This window comes from Glandiceps talaboti, chromosome 14 (genome assembly GCF_964340395.1).
Source record: "Glandiceps talaboti chromosome 14, keGlaTala1.1, whole genome shotgun sequence".
Lineage (NCBI taxonomy): Eukaryota > Metazoa > Hemichordata > Enteropneusta > Spengelidae > Glandiceps > Glandiceps talaboti.
The window spans coordinates 12,697,308-12,704,827 of NC_135562.1; positions in this window are offsets into that span (position 1 = coordinate 12,697,308).

Below are 7,520 nucleotides of genomic sequence, written 5' to 3' on the forward strand. Positions count from 1 at the left end.
TTCTTGACATATAGCCTAATTACCGAAAACTATTAACTATGTAAATTGCTCATTAATATCCATGGCATATTTACCAAAACCCAATCAGTTCTTGCCATTACCCTACGCAACACGTCTGCCGGATTTCGTTGTAACTGAGCCAGCCGTTTTGGTGAAAACAATGACAAGACAGACAGACAGACAGACAGACAGACAGACAGACAGACAGACAGACTTTCACCCCCTAAAGTACGGAAGGAAATTATCTGAAATTTGAAGTTTGCATTCTTAAGAAATAGCCTAATTACCGAAAATAATTAACTATGCAAATTATTCATAAAAGCTTTAAGCTAAATCAACAAACTTTATATGGACCAAATTATATTGAAATTGAAGCATGCATTCGAAAGATATAGCCTAATTATTCGAAACCATTAATTATGCAAATAACTAATTATTGTTCATTGGATGTTTACCAAAATCTACCCAATTCTTGCTATTAGCATATGGAAGATGTGTAGCAAATCTCATTATAATTGAGCCAAATTCTTTTTAAGAAATGATGATACAGGCAGATGCATACAGACAGACAGACAGACAGACGGACGGACAGAAAAAAAACACACACACGCACACATCAACACACACTGACAGACATCGCCATTTCAGTACCCTGCCCTTACGGGAGGTAAAATGGCCATTTCAATACCTGCCCTTACGGGAGGTAAAAACAACACGGTTTAACATTATTGGCTATTTTTTCGTTATTAAAGATTTCTAACTAACCTTGCATACCAGATCTAGAATTAAACAAAATGCCTTTCGAAAGGCAAAACCATACGTTTTTGTTGCTACACACATTGTTGGAATGCAAAATGCTCAGCTTTTGATATTACACATACATGGTGTCCCTCTAATTATATGAAATTATTGAACTACACCACGAATATCCCATGACATTTGCCGACCATTAGAAAGATGGTCTTTCAATTACTTGAATACCCCCAATTGAAGAACTGAGAGTGACATTTTTCACTTACATTTCTTCTATCGTCACTTCCGATTCGGATGTAAGATCAGCGGGGACTTCTATAAAGAGTATTGTGGCGTCAGTTATTGCAGTTTCGAGTAAAAAATATATGTAGAAAGCTGGGAATTTTTGGTCAATCATAATGACTTTGACCTTGGAAAATGATTGGCCTGTTTATTAACAATGAGGATATCAGAAGCAGACATTGTCATCGAACAATCCAATCAACGTGACTGTGAAAGCACTGGCAGAAGACAGAATACTTCTAGACATCTTTTTCTTGACAACTAAAAGAACAGTGCCGATCATCATAAATAATCGATTGGGTTAATTACACTTTAACATTTATTTTAAAAAAGTTTTGTGTACGCCCTCAACTCCTATCACAGTTTTACTGTTCCTGCTATTGCACATGTGCAATCTGCTTTCACGCTCTTCGATCACATGTAGTGTGTATTTCAAAAAACTCGTCTTCGGCAAGCCAGTTAAAATGTTTTACAACCTCAGCCCCAGGGATCAAATAGTGTCACATTCATGTGCTACATGCCCAGACGAGATGAAGGAGATTGAAGACAACGGATCGTCAGTAAAACTCTTGAACCAGATTTAAACTGAATGCCTCCCATAAGGGAATAACTAATTATGCAAATTACTCATTAAAACTATAAAACTGTGGTAACAGGCTTTTTTGGACAAGTGTGCTTTCTTATGGTTGATATATGTACCATATGAAGTTTGAGGATTTGTCTTTTTAAGAAAAAGCCTAGTTACCTAAAATCATTAATTATGACATTTTTTTCATTAGAACTGTAAGCTATATCAACACATTTTATATACTTTGTTATGTTTAGTGTATTCAAAATCAAAGGTAAAAAAGATATTTTTGTAACGTGATGACTACTATATATAATATAAATGTACAGTATTTTACTAACTTTCTGTGTGAAATGGGTTCTATAGTGTGTGTGTGTGTGTGTGTGTGTGTGTGTGTGCGTGCGCGTCATCGTTTGAAATCAATGACCACTTTATTACTTTGCTTAAAAAAAACCTGCATAGTGAAAGAGCTGAAAAGCAGAACCACCTCTACATTATGGCATGTAACATGCTACAAAAAAACACGAAAAAGCAGAAAAAAAAGTAGAGCTGTTTTTTTCTGATAGGTCGCTTGTTGTACAACTGATGGTCTGTAAGTGTGTCGTCTGATTCGTCGATGCGACTAGCGTGATTGGGATCGTACCTAAGATTACTCATCTATCACTGATAAGGTCTTTTTTTTAAATAAACAGAATAGAACGATTCAATAGAATTCCCAGACTGCACCATTACGTCCAGAGGATTGATGGAACTTACCACTAATGATTCATTCTCATGATGTGATGGTTCCTGATGTGTCATTGACTCAGAGATTGACGAATCGCTGCCACCAGATGATGAACTTGTTTCTGTTTGAGAGTGAATTGAATAGTTATTGAAGTCTACATCAATTTACCGGGTATTATTATTACAAGGAAAAAGGGCTAGCCCATGATTGTCGACAAGATGAACATTTTATCATTTGATAAAACATTCTTGATTGATAATGAACCTAAGATTTGATTTTCCATTATTAAAGTGTAAATTATGCAAATTATACAATTCACGTATAATGTCAAAAAACTATAGCTACTGATTTTTTTGAATAAATAAGTGATAATATTTGTATGGTTTTGTTTCGGTTCAATGTATATTTGACATGGGTACATGGGCAAATGTCTGTTATTACACCTTTTACTTTTCCATTTCAAAGGCGAAAAAAGTGACGCGTCATCGCTACATCGTCGTTGTAATCGCTGTAAACAATGTACTTCATTAGTTTAGCCACGATCTTATGTAAAGTATTTTGCATTACTAACAAAAGTGAAAACAGTCTAAACTCAGCCTGTGCCCCGAATACCATATAAGTATGTTTACGGGTGGGGGTGGAGGGGTGTGAAAGAAGAGAAGAAAATACACATTATAAATCATCAGATAATATAATACATAAATAATAATTATTATTGTTGTTGTTTTTGTTGTTTTTGTTGTTGTTGTTGTCATTGTCATTGTTGTTGTTGTTGTTGTTGTTGTTGTTGTTGTTGTATGTTTGATGTTAATTGGATGCCAGGCAAATGCCATATTAGCTATTGACATGTTCAATCGATTGTCATTATTTGTTTTCTTTTTCTACGTTCATTCATATCTGCTCTGCCATGTACATGAGGTAGTTGTTGTTTTTCCTACTATTCATGCCATTTGAGTGATTACAGACGATTAAGCACAATGAATAAATAAATATATAAATCATACCGTCCAATTCGTACTTCAATTCTTGATAACACTGTTTGTACTCCCACTTTGTAATGTACGACGAATGTTTTATTCTTCTCGCTTCTGACCTTTGTGAAGTTTCGGCTGCTAGAACGTCTTCCTCCATTAAACTATTGAGTTTACCTTCTCCCATATCTTTCCACAATATTTCCAAATTCTCAATGGAGTTGCATTCCAGAATTATTGAAAGTCTGTCCTTGTCAGTAGTTATGTCTTTTATCAGACTGTAACGTTCAAGATGAGGCTTCATTTTTCCTGAATTGAAATGTGTCTTAATAAAAATACCAACTTTCGACGTACGTTGCTGGTCTTCAGATTTCTCCTCAGTATATACTACGTCCTCTATGACTGTATATAGGCATATTTCTCCTTTAATAAATTAATATAAGTTTATCAGTATAAACCATTTCCATTAAGCACACATATGTGTGAACATGCAAACGCGAAACAGGATAACGATAGTAAAAACGATGCAATATATTCTACTAATATAAATAACACATTACATATTAAAGTATCAATCTTATAGAAAACGAAATGTTTCCATCCATGCTGACAGGTAGTTATGTACGTACGTACGTACGTACGTACGTACGTACGTACAAGTATATGCGGGTTTCCGTGTGTGTCTGTATGTATGTACATATATACATGCATACATACATACATACATAGATACATACATACATACATACATACATACATACATACATACATACAGACAAACAGACAGACAGACAGACAGACAGAGACAGACATACAATGTATGCTATGTATGCATGCATGCATACATACATACATACATACATACATACATACATACATACATACATACATACATACATACATACTCTGTGTCTGGCTTCACCCTGAACATCGTCTATTCAACTATTATAACCCTATAAAACAAAGCATTTAATTTATATAATTTACATATTCATTATACAAAGATACAGACAAGGAAAACTGTTTTTTTCTGTACCAATTATTCAAATCAGTAATTAAAACTAAAAGCTACACCACAAAGATTTTTATAAGCTGCACACTTTGTTATTGTCGATGTATGTAGGAAATTATACTATATATTATTTGAAATGTACATACATGGGAGTTAGCATAATTACTGAAAGATGTTAATTTTGCAAATGAATTATTGAAAACTAAATGCTACATTATCGAACAAGATATGGCACATGGACCTTGTTATCGTAAATGTGTGCACTAAGTTATGTTTAGTTTGTAGATTGCATTCCTAAGATATAGCATAACTCATCACTTATGCAAATGACTCATTAAAATTAAATGTTACATCGCAGCTTTATGAGACGTGCAACCTGGCATCATGAATGTATGTACCAAGTTATGTTGAATTTGAAGGATGTACTCTTAAGATGTAACCTAATTATCATTAATTAAACAATTGCTCATTAATATTCATGGTTGTTTACCTAAACCTAAACAGTTCAAACCATACCTTTAAGGAACATGTACATACAATTTCATTTAAATTAAGCTAGCCATGTTTTTTAGAAAACGATGATACAGACAGACAGACAGACAGCCAGACAGACAGACAGACAGACTGACTGACTTTCCCAAAATCATAACCTTCCCTTACGGAAGGTAAATATGTTTTACTGTGGACCGTCCTTCAACGTTGATGGAGGGTCTATGTTTTACTGGGTGCTTGACATATCGGATGAGTTGCTACAAAGATGATAACACCTTTATGTGTATGGAATCAAAAACACATATTTTTCATGCACTTATTAAACTAATTATGATATAGGTGATGAACGGACAGTTATTGTGCCATGTGCAGTACGAACTTACAGTGCAGTATATGACCAATTTTGTTTTGATATGTGTTTGATTCACATACAAGATACACAATAATAATATTTCATTTTTTATAAATCACAAAATACTTACTTAATTTCCTTTTTCGTCTACAGTCATCCATTGCACCTAGCAAAACAAAAAGAAAGTAGTAGATCCCTTGAAAGCATAGACATTTGACTGCATGTGTAACGTCCTTGTGGAGGGGTTATGTTATTTTATCTGTCTCTGTCTGTCTGTCTGTCTGTCTGTCTGTCTGTCTGCCTGTCTGTCTGTCTGTCTGTATGTCTGTCTGTCTGTCTGTCTGTATGTCTGTCTGTCTGTCTGTCTGTCTGTCTGTCCGTCCGTCCGTCCGTCCGTCCGTCCGTCCGTCCGTCCGTCCGTCTGTCTGTCCGTTTGTTTATCTGCCTGTCTGTGAACGTGGTATCTGATAAATACTGCACCGATATTGATTAAACCTACCTTTTGAACATCCATTGAATAGCAATGAATCATTCATAATTAACTATTGTCTTTAAGTTAGACTATATCTGAAGAATGCAAACATCAATCTGAAATGTAAGCATCAATGCAAAACAAATACCTTGAGATTTATTGAAAGTTGGTTGATGAAGGACTAAGGCTTAACAGCCTTACAAAGCTGTCACTGGTCAAAATAAAATCACACGACTTAAAAAAAAAATTGCCCGAGTTGAGATATTGCCCATGTGTGCAGAGACTATTACCTATGTGCATTTATTCTGTGCATTGTTTCTTGTGTTGCACGCTCAGGACGACAAAATCACTACAATGAGACACTCAAGGTTATTTCTTAGAGAACTTGGATAAATATAATAGCAAATGAGCTGTATGGCCTATCAATCATTCGATGATTAATGGTGAGTCGACAAATGAATGGTTGGACATATAAGTGGAAGGTGTTGTAAAATCAATTACACATGTGCTGTCAATTTAATACCTTCCCTTGGGTTGACACTCTTTATACCTTCGAATTAATCATTTTTTTGGAAAAGAGTCAAACCTTGTGTAGACACTTCATTGTGACATAGCCCTCTCTGGCAAGTGCTATCATTTAAAGGGACGACTGGACTCACTGGCAAGTAATCACCAAAAATATAAACATTCCCTATCTTGGTTGTTCATATGCAAATACCGCATATTTGAATAATCATGAGTGACACACAATCTAAACAGCTGTTTGCAGGGGAATTTCTCTCATTTTGAAAGTTATTTTTCATTCTATGAAATTAACAGATTGATTTTCAACTAATTTGTGTATCAAGTTAGCATCCTACGACATTCACAAACAATTTGTACATGATACATGACACTTTGTGTTTCTCGGAGCACATAAAAATGCTGAAAAACAAGACCCAGAAGCAAGTGCTCTGTACAGCAGTTTGAATTTCCCGCATTTGCATAGATTAGCCATAATCCTCTATATATTTTGCAGTTGTGTGTTTAGCCAATAATTATAATTGTTTGAAATGGAAATTTAAGTACAGCAGGGTGGTTTATGATTTTGTTCAGTTGTTGAAAATAAGGGACCCCTTTATTCACTTTGTAAAACTGATGACCCCCTTCTTTGTGTCTCAAATTAAGGTGCCCCCCATTTACCCCCCCCCCCCACACCGTAAAAAAATGATCGCTCCCTTAAAGGGGGGGGGGCAACAAATATAATGTTGACATTGTCCAATCTGACGCAGTTTATGTTAAGTGAGTGTTCGTATCTATCACCCTTGTTTTTATCCCTAATCATCTGTATGGTAGGAACAATGGATACAGTTCGATGCAATTTTTCTTGACACTCGCCATCGACAAGTGGGTATCATTTGTATCCTTCACTACCATAGTGTACATGTACAGAGGTCAGATCATTGTTAATTTGAATGAATTATTTTCTTTCTGTCGTTTTCAGAGACAGTGAACATGAAATATATTATCTGGGTACTAATAGCATCGTCAATGAGCGTCATCTTCTGTCATTGTACATGTGTAGTTGAATCTTTGGCGATTGCAGTTACATGAAACAGATTGTTCTAAATCTTGCAACAAATGCCTGCAGACTCTCGTCTATTCAGAATAATAGATAGGGGACGTATTAAAAGCACTTATAGAAGACATTCAAGTTGCATCTAGCTACTCTTTTCCAATTTGAATAAATACATACTCTACACACAGGCACACTTTGGTTTGTCATTAACAAAATATGATAATCTCATAAACTGATAAAACTCGCGACTAGTAATTAAAATTTGCAACGACAATTTTCGTCCTATCTAGGTACAAACGTGACATTTTTCATGAGTATATCTACGAATTGTCA